Raw genomic sequence first — 17,353 nt, 5'->3', positions numbered from 1 at the left:
TGGCTAAACAATAATAAAAAAAAAATAATGAACATATTTAACCATCCATGCTAAAAGAGCCGATGGATAAATCTGCAGTGTTGGCTATAGTAGCGTACCAGGCATATCTGGCACCTAGGGCTGATCATTTTTTTTACACGCACATAGAAAAATAAAACCAGAATGTGGGTGTGGCAAATTTGCAGTGGGAGGGGCTTAAATTGGTATAGTTAAAATCATCCAAGCTTGCCCACTGTATATACAGCACATATATGCCATAGTCCTTGTACCCACACAATATGCTTTATTTATTATGCCACAAACAAGAGTCCAACAGACACATACAAATCTTGGCACTTCTTTCTACACACAGCCTTCCCAAAAAAAAGAATTTCAGGAGTATATTATGTACTTAGAGTGCAGTGGTCAGAAGTTTGTCATATAAAGCCTAGCATTCAAAGTGCCATGCTCAGGAGCAGGTAAAGTACAGAGAGCGGGGTCCAGGAGTAAGTATTGCAGGAATTGCAGGGCACAGAAGAGTGTAACAGAGAGAGTGGAGGGGTCAGAAGCACGTAACACACAGGCCATTAAACAGAATGCAACCAAAAATGTTCTCCAGTACAACCCCCCCCCCCCCCCCCCCCCCCGATCAAGCTCACATCCCCCACAGAACAGATCTCAACCAAGCCCAGTGCAGAGATCTTCCCCCGCAGCCCTGAATTCCCTCTCCCAGCCCACCATCTCAGTACAGCCCACCCTTCCAGCCTAATCCCTCAGTACTCAGTACAGGTTTTCCCTTCCCCAGTACAGCTCCCCCTCCCAGCCCCAGAATACAGACCCCCCCCCCCCCCGACCTAACTACTCAGTACAGACCTCTCCCAGTACAGGCTACCCTCCAAGCCTAACCCCTTAGTACAAGTCCTTTTAGTACAGACCCCCCTCCCAACCTAAGTCCTCAGTAACCCCAATACAGTCTCCCTTCCTGGTCTAATCCCTCAGTACAGACTCCCCCATTCCCAGTACAGACTATCCACCCAATAAAGACCATCCCGGTATGGACCCTTCAAGCACAGAACCTCCTCCCAGCCTAACCCTTTAGTACAGATGATCCCTACAGTACATAGCCTGCTCCTTTAGTACAGACCCTCTAGACTAGAGCATAGAAATCCTTCTGTGCGGATCTCATCCCTCAAATTACCCTATGCAATGGCTCTTGGCTATGTCATGTGACCAGAGGCAAGAAGGAGCCTCCCCTTGGCCCTGATCTGCCACTGACAGACAGACAGAAATGGCACCGCAGTGCTAGTATCAATTGCATTGCAGTACTGTGTATGGTGCAACACAAAAAAAGAATTTAGTGTGGCAATTCAGTACCATCAGAGTGTTTTTGGAATGTTTGTTCAATTTTCTGATGGTTACTGGGGTGAAATTGATTATTGTTTTTGACCGCAGGGATGAGAAAATTGTAAGGAGCAGGATGGAAGATCTTTATGCTTCTTATCTGAATTAATGAAGTTCTAAGTGTGATTGCATTTTCTGTTTTCCAATCAAAAGCAGGTCTGGATTAAACTTTAACCACTTAAGGACCGAGCCTCTTTTTGAGATTTGTTGTTTACAAGTTAAAAACATTTTTTTTGCTCGAAAATTACTTAGAACCCCAAACATTATACATTTTTTTTTCTAACACCCTAGAGAATAAAATGGTGGTTGTTGCAATACTTTCTGTCACACTGTATTTGCACAGTAGTCTAAAGCCTTGTACACACGGTCGGAGAATCCGTCAGAATGTGTCCTATCGGACCGTGTCGTCGGATAATCCGACTGTGTGTGGTATGCATCGGACTGATTCCGTCCGAAACTCCGTCGGACCCAATTTTCCAACATGTTGGAAATATTTCCCGACCAACTGGGCCGGTCGGACCTAATCCGATCATGTGTAGAGCATTTTGATCGGACCAAGTGCCACGCATGCTCAGATCAAATTCCTACATCAAAGCTATTGGCTACTAGCCTGAATGTAGTCCCATAGTAACGAAATTACGTCATCACGTTCTGAAAGATTGGATTTTTAGCCAACTTTGTCCAACCGTGTGCATGCAACAGTTTCAGACAAGATCCGATGGACAAAATCCGACGGGCAGAATCCGACGGATTTGGTTGTGGAAATCTCCGACCGTGTGTACAGGGGCTTACACTTTTTTTTTTCTCTTATATTTTTTATTTTAACACTGTTCTTTAAAAAAAAATGGTGTCACTTTTATTCCTATTACAAGGAATGTATACATCCCTTGTAATAGAAAAAAAGCATGACAGGACCTCTTAAATATGAGATTTGGGGTCAAAAAGACCTCAGATCTCATATTTACACAAAAATGCAATAAAAAAAAAAAAATTGTAATTTAAAAGTTGTTTTTATAAAAAATGGCCCTTTAAGAGCTATGGGTGGAAGTGACGTTTTGACGTCGCTTCAGCCCTGCAATGGTATGGAGATAGGTGGGCCATCTTCCCTTCACTCGTCTTCATGTCACACAAGGGACAACATCCGATCGCCCCTCTCCCACCGCTGATAAAAGTGATCCACCGCAGGGACCACTATTATCAGAAACCGGACCGCCGGCCAAAGAAGAGGGTACTGGGGTTATGGCAGATAGCTGCTGCCATAACAACGATATTCCTCTTCAAAGTTAGCATGTATATCGGCACATGGCGGTCCGGAAGTAGTTAAAGTGGTTTTGAATATCTATATACAGTGCCTTGAAAAAGTATTCACACCCCTTGAAATTTTCCACATTTTGTCATGTTACAACCAAAAAGTAAGACAGATCAGGGATAAAGTTGTGGAGAAGTTTAAAGCAGGGTTAGGTTATAAAAAAGTATCCCAAGCTTTGAACATCTCATGGAGCACTTTTCAATCCATCATCTGAAAATGGAAAGAGTATGGCACAACTGCAAACCTACCAAGATATGCTGTCCACCTAAATAGTGATGGACAAACTTCAGAAGGAACGTTTTGCGAACACGAACCGCATATGCGGCCAAAGGTTCGCGAACCGCAAAGTTCGCGGCGGACCCTATTGACTTTAATGGCAGGCGAACCTTAAAAACCTACAGGTCATATTTTCAGCCACAAAATACTTACTAGCTGTGCACATATAGTCCCACCACATGGACACTGACATAACAAAAGTATTAAATGAATCTGGGATCGACAACGACAAGCATTCTATTTTTATCTGTGAAATTTTTACAATTAAGGCCATGGAGGAGAGGCATGGTCAGGGCAGGCTATGAAGGGGGTGCAGGAGATGATCAGTGCCACAGTCAGGGCAGCGCAGTCCTGTGCCAGTGTCCCAGTGTGCCAACCTGTGCTTGAGCCCCTCCCTCTGCCCGGCCCTTACCCCCACCTATGCAGGGCTCCACTGCGGTGGTCTGGTGGTGCCAGTCCAGTGCTGATCCTCAGCCATGGTGCTGGCACTGCCTGCTGATTGGCTTCTCCGCTGCTATCTCCCTCACTGTCTGAAACCAGCACCGCGATAGAGACTGAGCACTGACACCAGCACCGTGATAGAGAGCACTGACACCAGCACCGAGATAGAGAGCACTGACACCACACCAGCACCGTGATAGAGAGCACTGAGACCACACCAGCACTGAGATAGAGAGCACTGACACCACACCAGCACCGTGATAGAGAGCACTGACACCAGCACCGAGATAGAGAGCACTGACACCACACCAGCACCGTGATAGAGAGCACTGACACCAGCACCATGATAGAGAGCACTGACACCAGCACCGAGATAGAGAGCACTGACACCACACCAGCACCATGATAGAGAGCACTAACACCAGCACCAAGATAGAGAGCACTGACACCAGCACCGAGATAGAGAGCACTGACACCAGCACCGTGATAGAGAGCACTGACACCAGCATCGTGATAGAGAGTACTGACACCAGCACCATGATAGAGAGCACTGACACCAGCACCGAGATAGAGAGCACTGACACCAGCATCGCGATAGAGAGTACTGACACCAGCACCAAGATAGAGAGCACTGACACCACACCAGCACTGTGATAGAGAGCACTGACACCAGCACCGAGATAGAGAGCACTGACACCACACCAGCACTGAGATAGAGAGCACTGACACCAGCACGTGATAGAGAGCACTGACACCAGCACCGTGATACAGAGCACTGACACCAGCACTGAGATAGAGAGCACTGACACCACACCAGCACCACGCTAGAGAGCACTGAGACCAGCACCGAGATAGAGAGCACTGACACCACACCAGCACCGTGATAGAGAGCAAGGACACCAGCACAGAGATAGAGAGCACTGACACCAGCACTCTTTGTAGTATCGCTGCAGAACCGCTCAGCAGTCACAATGCTGCACAGTGGAAATGCACTATACTATGCTTTCTATATGTGCAAGTATTTTATACGTGTACTACACCCCTATATACTGCACACCAAATAGTACACCTATACCAGTCCTTAAAAGGACCTTTATGGACCTAGTAGCTAGTGATTTGCAGACTGTCCCTCAGTCCCTACACTGATAAAAGAGGGCTGCAGAATCAGTCAGCAGTCAAGTATAATAGGCTTTCTATATTGAAAGAAAGTATATTATACGTGTACAACCCTATATACTGTACACCTATACCAGTCCTTAAAAGGACCTTTGTGGACCTAATAGTAATAGCTAGTGATTAAACTGACTGTCCCTGCTCCACACAGCGTCCTGTCCCTACACTGACAAAAGACAGCTGCAGAATCGGTCAGCAGTGCACTCAGCAATCAGCAGCACAGCAGTCAGCAGCAGTGCACCAGAACCCTATATACTGTACACCTATACCAGTCCTTAAAAGGACTTTTGTGGACCTAATAGCTAGTGATTTGTGTCACTACAGTCTGTCCCTGCTCCACACAGCAACCTCTCCCTACACTGACAAAAGACAGAATGTAAAATGGCCGCCAGATCAGGTCTATTTATAAGGTAGGGGGAATGTCCAATTGTCCATGTGCTGAAATGTCTCAATTGGCTGAACTGTACCCCATGATGGATGTGTCATCATGGGTCAAAGTTCTTTCACAATGCAAACGCATATGTCCCCCCCCCCCGCGCGCGAACCGCACCAGAAGTCCGCCGGTTTGGCGAATCGCAAACACGCAAAATTTGCCACGAACCGACCGCCGGCCGAACCGCAAGGCCATCCCTACACCTAAACTGACAGGCCGAGCAAGGAGAGCATTAATCAGAGAAGCAGCCAAGAGGCCCATGGGAACTCTGTAGGAGCTGAAGAGATCCACAGCTCAGGTGGGAGAATCTGTCTACAGGACAACTATTAGTCACGCTCTCCACAAATCTGGCCTTTATGGAAGAGGGCAAGAAGAAAGCCATTTTTGAAAGAAAGCCATAGGAAGTCCCATTTGCAGTCTGTGAGAAGCCATGTAGTGGACACAGGAAAAATGTGGGAGAAGGTGCTCTGGTCAGATGAGAACAAAATTGAACTTGTTGGCCTAAAAGCAAAATGCTATGTGTGGCAGAAAACAAATACTGCACATGACCCTGAACACACCATCCCCACCGTGAAACATGGTGATGGCAGCATCATGTTGTGAAGATGCTCTTCTTCAGCAGGGACAGGGAAGCTGGTAAGAGTTGATGGGAAGATGGATGTGCAGGGCAATCTTAGAAGAAAACCTGTTAGAGTCTGCAAAAGACTAGAGACTGGGGTGGAGGTTCACCTTCCAGCAGGACAACAAGCCCTAAACATACAGCCAGAGCTACAATGGAATGGTTTATATCAAAGCATATTCATGTGTTAGAATGGCCCAGTCAAAGTTCAGACCTAAATCCAATAGAGAATCAGTGGCAAGACTTGAAAATTGCAGTTCACAGATGCTCTCTATCCAATCTGACAGAGCTGGAGCTATTTTGCAAAGAAGAATGGGCAAATATATCACTTTCTAGATGTGGTAGAGACATACCCAAAAAGACTTGCAGCTGTAATTGCAAGGTGGTTCTACAAAGTATTGACTCGGGGGGGGGGGGGGGCTGAATACAAATATACGCCACACTTTTCACATATTTATTTGTAAAAAAAGTTGAAAACCATTTATTATTTTCCTTCCACTTCACAATTATGTGCACTTAGTGTTGGTCTATCACATAAAATCCCAATAAAATAAATTTACATTTAGGGTTGTAACATGACAAAATGTGGAAAATTTCAAGAGGTATGAATACTTTTTCAAGGCAAGTGTAAGTGTTTAAACTAATAGTCAGTAATTCCCACAAATAGTTGGAACAAGTAGTAATGGCATTGTATGCCGCAATGGATAGGCACTAAGGAAGAGCCCACAAACCCGCAGGAAACTGTCATATAACAACAGGTCAAGTACATCACCAGCATCCCCACCCCTTTTTCATGTGCAGCTGCGGGGTGGGGATTGGGACAGAAGCCTGTAGCCATGTGACAATTTCCTGCAGGTTTGAGTTGAACTGATTTAATCCCAAACCTTAGCTTTCCTTTAATAGGTCCCAGAAAAGGAAAAGTACAGTAAGTATGAGCTAATCTTTTTTTTTAATTAGCTGAAAGGGAATGAGTGATGAGTGATGAGTGATGCTCACATGTTTATTAAAGAGAAAAGTAGAGCAAAAACTTTTCTCCAATACTTCATCATCTTCTTGTCATCAGCTAGTCACAGTCATAATCATAGTTGGTAAGATTGAATAAAGACACCAGTCCATCCAGTTCAACCTGAGTGTGTGTGTTTGTGGGTGTGTGTCTATGGAACCACCATTTTCCATAGCAGTGTACATAGCAGTCTAAACATCTAAAAGTTTTTTTAATTTATCCACACTCCCATCTGACACCATTAACTGCAGAAGTGGGGTCCACATCCATACCGTTCTAACAGTAAATAATCCCTTACACAGTTTAAGCTTGAACTGCTTTTCGTACAACTTGGGTGGCCACATTTCTTCTTCAGAGACCTTAAGGCCGCGTACACACGGGCGGATTGTCTGCCCAACTAAGTTCGTCAGACAATCCGACAGACAGTCCGTTCAACTTTTGAATGAACGGACTTGACCACACACGATGAACAGACAGTCCGCTGAAAGCTTGCGCGATGACGTATACAGCACGTACGACGGGACTAGAAATACGACGTCCAATACACTGCAATGCAACCTTCGGCCGTGTAAATCCTTTCTGAGCATGCGCCATACTTAGTCCGTCCAACTTGCCTACACACGAGCGGACTGTCCGCTGAAACCAAGTTTGGACGGACAAAATTACGGAAATTCCGAAAGACTTAGTCCGTCAGACTGTCCGCTGAAAAAGTCCGCTGAAGCCCACACACGAGCGGATTGTCCGCTGAAACACGGTTCAGTGGACTAAGTTGGGCAGACAATCCGCCCGTGTGTACGCGGCCTAAGCCGCGTACACACGATCAGATTGTTGGCCAACAGAGCATTAGACTTTTGTCCAAAGGGCGTGTGCCAGGAACTTGTCTTGCATACTAACGGCACACAATTGTCGGCCAACAAAAATGAACATAGTGATGTACTACGCTCTTGAGCTCCACCCTTTGGGCACCTTCTGCTAATGCCATATTTGGTGAGCACTGATTCCGAGCATGCATGTTTATACATTGGATTTTTGTGTGACAGACTTGTGTACACACCACACGAAAATCTGACAACAGACCATTGTCCGCCAAAAAGTTACTAGCCTGCCATTTAACATTTGTTGCCGGAAAGTTGGACAATTGTCTGAAGGAGCGTACTAATGGTCGGATTTTAGGCATTCTGTCATCACACAATTCCCTGACAAAAATCCGATCATGTGTGCAAGGCATAAGGCTTAGGCCGCGTACACACGGGCGGATTGTCTGTCCAACTTAGTCCGCTGAACCGTGTTTCAGCGGACAATCCGCTCGTGTGTGGGCTTCAGCGGACTTTTTCAGCGGACTGTCTGACGAACAAAGTCTTACGGAATTTCCGAAATTTTGTCCGTTCAAACTTGGTTTTGTCCGTCCAAACTTGGTTTCAGCGGACAGTCCGCTCGTGTGTAGGCAAGTTGGACGGACTAAGTATGGCGCATGCTCAGAAAGGATTTACACGGCCGAAGGTTGCATTGCAGTGTATAGGACGTCGTTTTTCTAGTCCCGTCGTACGTGCTGTACACGTCATCGCGCACGCTTTCAGCGGACTGTCTGCTCATCGTGTGTGGTCAAGTCCGTTCATGCAAATTTTGAACGGACTGTCTGTCGGATTGTCTGACGAACTTAGTTGGCCAGACAATCTGCCCGTGTGTACGCGGCCTTAATCATTTTTCCCCATGCTAGAGTCACAATTCAAAGATATCATATATTGTATATCGCTATCATATCACCTCTTAAAGTGTTACTAAACTCAGGACCCTGCATATACTGTATCTGGTCTCCCACAGTACACAGAACATGGAAATGCAGTTATTCTAGTAAATATAAACTGCTGAACACCTTTTCTTATCAGCAGTATATAACAGTCTTGTGACTTCTATCAGTGTCCAGCTGAGCACCGGTTAAAGCTTGTAAGAGGAGTTTTAATTCTCCACTGACTGTTCTATGAGGCTGCATGACTCCTGACCATCTGTCTGGACAGTGCTGATTAGGGATGAGCCGAACACCCCCCGGTTCGGTTCGCACCAGAACTTTCGAACGGACCGCAAGTTCGTACGAACATTAGAACCCCATTGAAGTCTATGGGACTCGAACATTCAAAATAAAAAGTGCTAATTTTAATGGCTAATATGCAAGATACTGTCCTAAAAAGGGTTTGGGGACCTGGCTCCTGCCCCAGGGGACATGGGTCAATGCCTAAAATGTTTTTAAAAATGGCAGTTTTGGCGGGAGCACTGATTTTAATGACGATTAAAGTGAAAAAAAATTGTGAAATATTCCTTTAAATATCGTGCCTGGGGGTGTCTATAGTATGCCTGTGAAGTGCCACGTGTTTCCCGTGTTTAGAACAGTCCCTGCACAAAATGACATTTAACGGAAATAACGTCATTTAAAACTGCTTGCGGTTTTAAAGTTATATCTGGTTCCCGCAATATGGATGAAAATCATTGAGAAAAATGGCATGGGTAGCCCCCCCTGCCCATTACCAGCCCCTTTGGGTCTTGCACGGATATTAAGGGGAACCCCGTACCCAGGCCCTATATACTCAGAACAGCAGTATACAGGTGGTGCAAACAAGACAGGGACTGTGTAGGTTTGTTGTGTTAAGTAGAATCTGTTTGTAATTTTCAACTGGTACATTTTTAAAGTGTAGCTCCAGTCAAAAAATCTATTTTTAAGCTTTTTGTAAAACATAGGGAAGGGTTATCACCCCTGTATAATTTGTTTTGCCGTCCGTCTTTTTTCATCTCACTTGCTGTTGTCTCCTTCCGTTTGCAAGTAGGAGACGTTTGTAAGTTGGATGTTTGAAAGTAGGGGCCTGCCCTATATGCTCTGCAGAAATGGCGGAACAAGGTGTTGGTGTTGCCACAACATTGTAAGCCCTCAAAGTGACTCTTGGTGGGCGCTGGAGCGCTCTGCTGTGAACGATTATATCAAGAGTTGTAATTACATGCCATTGTTGAACAGTGGTAGAAAAATTGACCTTTGGTGGTTGTGGTGCTGGTGCCACAACACTATAAGTCCTCACAGTTACTCTGGTGGGCACAGGAACGGGCCCTCCTGTGAACTATTATATCAAGAATTGTAATTACATGCCCCTGTTAAACAGGGGCTGAAAAATTGGGCCTTAGGCACTGGTGCTGGTGCCACCACACTGCAACCTCTCCCATATACTCTAGTTTTATTGCAGGAATTGGCCCTGCTGCAAAGCATTGCGTCAAAAATTGTAATTAAACGCCCCTGTTAAACAGGGGCAGAAAAATTGGGCCTTAGGCACTGGTGCTGGTGCCACGACACTGCAACCTCTCCCATATACTCTAGTTTTATTGCAGGAATTAGCCCTGCTGCAAAGCATTGCATCAAAAATTGTAATTAAACGCCCCTGTTAAACAGGGCTGAAAAATTGGGCTGCTGGCACTGGTGCTGGTGCCACGGCACTGCAACCTCCCCCATATACTCTAGTTGTGGTGCAGGAATGAGCCCTGCTGCAAAGCATTGCATCAAAAATTGTAATTAAACACCCCTGTTAAACAGGGGCAGAAAAATTGGGCCTTAGGCACTGGTGCTGGTGCCACGACACTGCAACCTCTCCCATATACTCTAGTTGTATTGCAGGAATGAGCCCTGCTGCAAAGCATTGCATCAAAAATTTTAATTAAATGCCCCTGTTGAACAGGGGCTGAAAAATTGGGCTGGTGGCATCACCCAGAACCAAAAATGTTCTTCCAACATATCAGCGGAGGAGGAAAAGGATAGACAATCAACATAACAGGACAGTCACTCAGCATCAGCATAGGCAGTCTTGAAGGGATGTGATATTTCAAAGAAAATTATTCGGTTACATTATCTTCAGGTGCTTGGTAGCTGTGGGTGATCCAAGACTGATTCATCTTGATGAAGGTCAGTCGATCAACTGAGTCGGTGGACAGGCGCACCCTGTGATCGGTAACAAAGCCACCAGCAGCACTGAGGGTGCGTTCCGAAAGAACGCTGGATGCAGGACAGGCCAGTAGCTCAATTGCATACTGTGCAAGCTCTGGCCAGTGATCCATCCTCAAGACCCAGTAAGCCAGAGGATTTTCGGTGGGAAAGGTGTCCAAGTCTGACCTTGCCCCTAGGTATTCCTGCACCATGTAAATCAGACGCTGGCGATGGTTGCTGGAACAGATCATACCTTGGGGCTGTGGACTAAAAAATTGTCTGAACGCATCGGTCAGACGGCCACCTTCTCCACCGCTCCTTCTGACCGATGCCTCAGCAACACGTTGTCCAGGACCAGGAGTTTGTAACCTCCCAGTCTCTGGGAACGCGTTGCACAGACCTTTCTGCAAGGCCTCCCGGAGATGTCTCATCCTCTGCTCCCTCTGCGATGGCAAGATAAGGTCGGCAACCTTACCCTTGTACCGTGGATCAAGGAGAGTGGCCAGCCAGTAATGGTCCCTCTCCTTGATCCGAAGAATACAAGGATCTTTCCGCAGGCTTTGCAGGATCAGGGAGGCCATGCAGCGTAGGTTAGCTGAGGCATTCGGTCCAGAGTCCTCTGGGTCACTAAGGACAACATGACCCGCAGCTACCTCCTCCCAGCCACGTACAAGTCCACGGGTTTCTTGGGACTGTAAATCATCCCTACAAGACTGCTGCTGCTGCTGAGTGCCAGCCTCCACCTCCATGCTGACACAATCATCCTCCTCCTCCTCCTCATCCTCTTCCTGTGTGATGGGTGGCACAGCAGGAACACTGTCTGGATAAAGGGGACCTTGAGAGGCAAGGAAGTCCTCCTCTTCCTGTCTCTGTTCTGCCTCAAGTGCCCTGTCCATTATTCCAAGCAGCGTATGCTCCAAGAGGTGGACAAGAGGTACAGTGTCACTGATGCATGCACTGTCACTGCTCACCATCCTTGTGGCCTCCTCAAACGGTGACAGGACAGTGCATGCATCCCTGATCATGCCCCACTGGCATGGTGAGAAAAAAAACTGAGCTCCCCTGACCCTGTCCTGGTGCCGTGGTCGCACAGGTACTCATTGATGGCCCTCTGCTGCGTGTGCAGCCGCTGCAGCATGGCCAACGTTGAGTTCCAATGTCACATATAAGGTGGTTCTTGGGCAGGTTCAACTCCTTTTGGAGCTCAGCCAGCCGAGTACAGGCATTAAATGATCGGCGGAAATGCACACAGACTTTCCTGGCCTGCTTCAGGACATCCTGTAAGCCCGGGTACCTGCCCAAGAACCGCTGCACCACCAGGTTAAGGACGTGATCTACACAGGGCACATGGCTCAGTTGTCCCTGTCGGAGGGCGGAGAGGAGGTTGGTGCCATTGTCGCAAACCACCATTCCTGGCTTAAGCTGGCGTGGCGTCAACCACCTCTCGGCCTGCCCCTGCAGAGCTGACAAAACATCTGCCTCAGTGTTGCTCCTGTCCCCCAAACAAACCAGCGCAAGCACGGCATGGCATCATTTTGCCTGCGTACTTGCATAGCCCCTGGAACGCCTACGGAGCACAGAGCACTGGAAGAGGCCATGGAGGAAGAAGAAGAGGTGGGGGTGGAGGAGAGAGGTGTGTTACAACCAATAGTAGCCTTTTGGAGGCATGGTGGCGGAACAACCTCCAACACTACTGTACCTTGTCCTGCATCCTTCCCAGCTGCCAGAAGAGTGACCCAATGGGCCGTGAAAGACAGGTAACATCTCTGTCCATGCCTGCTGGACCATGAGTCAGCGGTAATATGCACCTTACCACTGACCGCCCTGTCCAGCGAGGCAATGACATTGCCTTCCACATGCCGGTAGAGAGCCGGAATCGCCTTCCATGAGAAAAAGTGGCGTTTGGGGACCTGCCACTGAGGAACCGCACATTGTACAAACTCACGGAAGGGGGCTGAGTCTACCAACTGAAAAGGCAGCAGTTGAAGTGCTATCAATTTAGCCAAGCTAGCATTCAACCGCTGGGCATGTGGATGACTGGGAGTCAACTTCTTTTGGCGGTCCAGCAGCTGGGGCGGGGACATTTGCCTGCTATAATCGGACGTGGGTGTACTGCTAGCAGAGTGCCCGGAAGCACTTGGCTGTGACACACCTAATTTTACACCTTCATTCCTCTCAGAGCAGGTTTCAGAGAGGACTGAAGGTCTAGTGGGGTTGGAGATCCCAGCTGATGAAGAGTAAGGAGAGGTCCGCTTTGTTCTTTGGTGTGGGTCTTTGAGGTACGCTTGCCAACGAGCTGCATGGCAGGTCAACATATGTCTGGTCAAGCATGTGGTGCCCAAGCGGCTGATGTTTTGGCCACGCGAGATACGCTTGAGACATATGTTGCAAATAGCAGCGGTGTGATCTGATGCACTTGTCTCAAAAAAGGCCCACACCAAAGAACTTTTAGAATAACGCGCAGAGGCAGCGCCCTGCACAGGCGGAGCTCTGTGGTGTGATTCAGTCGGTGTGCTACACCTAAGCTGGCCCCCGGAGGGCATCCTGCCTTGTTGGACATGTGCCTCCTCCTCCTCCTCTCTCCTACCAGGCACCCACGTGGAATCAGTGCCCTCATCATCCCCTCCCTCTTCATCGCTGGAGCAAACCTGGCAGTATTCTGCAGCTTGTGGAACATGACTGCCAGATTGCTGTCCTTCTTGAGCATCCCCTCTCTCTGCGCTCACGCTACTGCCTTCCTCTAGCTGAGTATCATCATCAGAGCCTACAAAACACTGGGCATCCTCCTGGAGCATGTACCCAACACTGTGCTCAAAGAGTTCAGGAGACTCCTCAGGAGGACGTGGTGGGTCTAGGGAAGGAGTCACTGATGATGACATTGAGAGGAGGGAAGATGATGCGTTGGCAGCTGCTTTGCTAGTACCCTGTGCCTGGGTGAGAGAGGATGAGGAGGATGAAGAGGGCTTGGTCATCCACTCTACCAAGTCTTCGGCATGTTGCGGCTCAACATGTCCAGCTGCCGAAAAGAAGGACAAGCGTGTCCCATGTCCACGTGCTGATGATGACGATGCACCCCATCCACGACCAGCACTGATGTCTCTAGACACAGAGCCTGCTTGCCCTCTTTTATTGTCTCGCACCTGTTTGCCTCTCCTTGCTGGCCATCCAGACATGGTAATGGCCTGAAGGGAGGTGGGAAAACCAGCAATTGGGTAGTGTATATTGTGCTGGAGGCACACACAACACCCACTAACTCCTGCAGATGGCAGATGGCTCAATTAGAGAAGAGCTATGTAGGTGGATATACTGGTGTATACTGTGTCAGGGCACGCAGACAGCACGCACAATCTCCTACAAGTGACTGCAAGCTCTATTTGAAAAGAGCAAGATAGCTAGCTATGTAGGTGGATATAACGGTGTATACTGCGGTCAGGGCACGCAGACAGCACGCACAATCTCCTACAACTGACTGCAAGCTGTATTTAAAAAGAGCAAGATAGCTTGCTATATGGGTGGATATAGCGGTGTATACTGCGGTCAGGGCACGCAGACAGCACGCACAATCTCCTACAACTGACTGCAAGCTCTATTTAAAAAGAGCAAGATAGCTTGCTATATGGGTGGATATAGCGGTGTATACTGCGGTCAGGGCATGCAGACAGCACGCACAATCTCCTACAACTGACTGCAAGCTCTTTTTAAAAAGAGCAATATAGCTAGCTATATAGGTGGATATAACGGTGTATACTGTGGTCAGGGCACGCAGACAGCACGCACAATCTCCTACAACTGACTGCAAGCTCTATTTAAAAAGAGCAAGATAGCTAGCTATATAGGTGGATATAGCGGTGTATACTGCGGTCAGGGCACGCAGACAGCATGCACAATCTCCTACAACTGACTGCAAGCTCTTTTAAAAAAGAGCAATATAGCTAGCTATATAGGTGGATATATAACGGTGTATACTGTGGTCAGGGCACGCAGACAGCACGCACAATCTCCTACAACTGACTGCAAGCTCTATTTAAAAAGAGCAAGATAGCTAGCTATATAGGTGGATATAGCGGTGTATACTGCGGTCAGGGCACGCAGACAGCACGCACAATCTCCTACAACTGACTGCAAGCTCTTTTAAAAAAGAGCAATATAGCTAGCTATATAGGTGGATATATAATGGTGTATACTGTGGTCAGGGCACGCAGACAGCACGCACAATCTCCTACAACTGACTGCAAGCTCTATTTAAAAAGAGCAAGATAGCTAGCTATATAGGTGGATATAACAGTGTATACTGCGGTCAGGGCACGCAGACAGCATGCACAATCTCCTACAACTTACTGCAAGCCCTATTTAAAAAGAGCAATATAGCTAGCTATATATAGGTGGATATAATGGTGTATACTGTGGTCAGGGCACGCAGACAGCACGCACAATCTCCTACAACTGACTGCAAGCTCTATTTAAAAAGAGCAAGATAGCTAGCTATATAGGTGGATATAGCAGTGTATACTGCGGTCAGGGCATGCAGACAGCACGCACAATCTCCTACAACTGACTGCAAGCTCTTTTTAAAAAGAGCAATATAGCTAGCTATATAGGAGGATATAACTGTGTATACTGTGGTCAGGGCACGCAGACAGCACGCACAATCTCCTACAACTGACTGCAAGCTCTATTTAAAAAGAGCAAGATAGCTAGCTATATAGGTGGATATAGTGGTGTATACTGCGGTCAGGGCACGCAGACAGCCCGCACAATCTCCTACAACTGACTGCAAGCTCTTTTTAAAAAGAGCAATATAGCTAGCTATATAGGTGGATATAACGGTGTATACTGTTGTCAGGGCACACAGACAGCACGCACAATCTCCTACAACTGACTGCAAGCTCTATTTAAAAAGAGCAAGATAACTAGCTATATAGGTGAACATAACGGTGTATACTGCGGTCAGGGCACGCAGACAGCACGCACAATCTCCTACAACTGACTGCAAGCTCTATTTAAAAAGAGCAATATAGCTAGCTATATAGGTGGATATAACGGTGTATACTGCGGTCAGGGCACACAGACAGCATGCACAATCTCCTACAACTGACTGCAAGCTCTATTAAAAAAGAGAAATATAGCAATCTATATAGGTGGATATAATGGTGTATACTGCAGTCAGGGCACGCAGACAACAACCACTACAGAAGAGCAAGAACGCAAAATCGGCCGATAACGAACGGTGTATACTGTGTTGAAGGTACACAGAACACCCACTAACTCCTACAGACGCCAACACACTACACAAGGCCGACACTACACAGCCTGAGCTATGATTGGCCACAGGCATCCTGCCTGTGGCCAATCGTGGCTCTCCTCACTGCTGGTGCTGTGATTGGCCAAGCATGCGGGGTCACAGTGCATGCTTGGCCAATCATGAGCCAGCAATGCACTGCAATGGTGCAGTGCATTGTGGGCCGTGAGCGCCACACGAATTTGGCGCGAACGGCCATAACGTTCGGCATTCGCCGAATGGGCGAACAGCCGATGTTCGAGTGGAACGTATATTCGACTCGAACACGAAGCTCATCCCTAGTGCTGATTGGCTCTGTGCTGATCACATGCAGAAAAAGAAAGAAAAACTCTCTAGCAATACACATGAAACTGAGCATGTCCTGGGTATTCCCAAGGCTCTGTACTATCAGGAGATGTATCAGAGAAGACAGGATCAAACAGCCTTTTCACACAATGTGCAGGATTACATAATTTTACATAGTTAGGTTGAAAAAGATACAAGTCTAGTTCAACCAAAAAATAAATAAATACAATCCCATATCCTTCACCCACAGTTTGCTACAGCAGGGGAAAAATATCCTTCCTGATCCCCCCAAGAGGCAATCGGATTTTCCCAGGATCAACTTTATCTATAAATGTTAGTACCCAGTTATATTATGTACATTTAGGAAATAATCCAGGCCTTTTTTAAAGCAATCTACTGAGCTGGCCAGAACCACCTCTGGAAGGAGTCTATTCCACATTTTCACAGCTCTTAAGCCCCATACACACGATCAGAAATACTGCCAGCAAAAGTCAGATGAGAGCTTTTGGTCAGAAATTCCAACCGTGTGTATGCTCCATCTGACTTTTGCTGGCAGAATTCCAGCTTGCAAAAGATTGAGAGCAGGTTCTCTATTTTTCGGTCGGAAAAAGTTCTGATCGGAAATTCTTATCGTCTGTACAAATTCTGACGTGCAAAATTCCTATGCATGCTCGGAAACAATTCGACGCAGCATTGAACTTCAGTTTCTCGGCTTGTTGTAGTGTTGTACATCACCGCATACTTTACGGTCAAAAGTTCAGAGAACTTTTGTGTGACCGTGTGTATGCAAGCCAAGCTTGAGTGGAATTCCATCGGAAAAACCATCCAAGATTTTTCCGACAGAAAATCCGCTTGTGTGTACTGTGAAGAAACCTTTTTGTATTTGGAGATTAAATATTCTTTCCTCTAGACGTAAAGAGTGCCCCCTTGTCCTCTGTGATGACCTTAAAGTGAATAACTCAACACCAAATTGGCTATATGGACCATTTATTATACATGTTGATCATATCCCCTCCATAATGTCCTCTTCTCAAGAGAGAATAAATTCAGTTCCTCTAATCTTTCCTCATAGCTGAGCTCCTCCATGCCTCTTATCAGTTTGGTTGCCCTTCTCTGCACTTTCTCCAGTTCCCCGATATCCTTTTTGAGAACTGGTGCCCAAACCTGAACTGCATATTCC

At 47.0% G+C, this 17,353-nt stretch overlaps 1 long non-coding RNA gene across 1 annotated transcript in view; it reads left to right on the top strand.

Moving 5' to 3' along the window:
- LOC143943210 (uncharacterized) overlaps window positions 1-17,353 on the top strand; it is a 178,392-nt gene that overhangs the window by 123,809 nt on the left and 37,230 nt on the right. The window lies entirely within an intron of this gene.

This window comes from Lithobates pipiens, unplaced genomic scaffold, assembly GCF_037356315.1.
Source record: "Lithobates pipiens isolate NorthernLeopardFrog02 unplaced genomic scaffold, aLitPip1_a1.2 Scaffold_30, whole genome shotgun sequence".
NCBI classification, from domain to species: Eukaryota; Metazoa; Chordata; class Amphibia; order Anura; family Ranidae; genus Lithobates; species Lithobates pipiens.
Note: the sequence above shows the minus strand (reverse complement) of the source record. Positions and strands in the feature narration are given on the sequence as shown.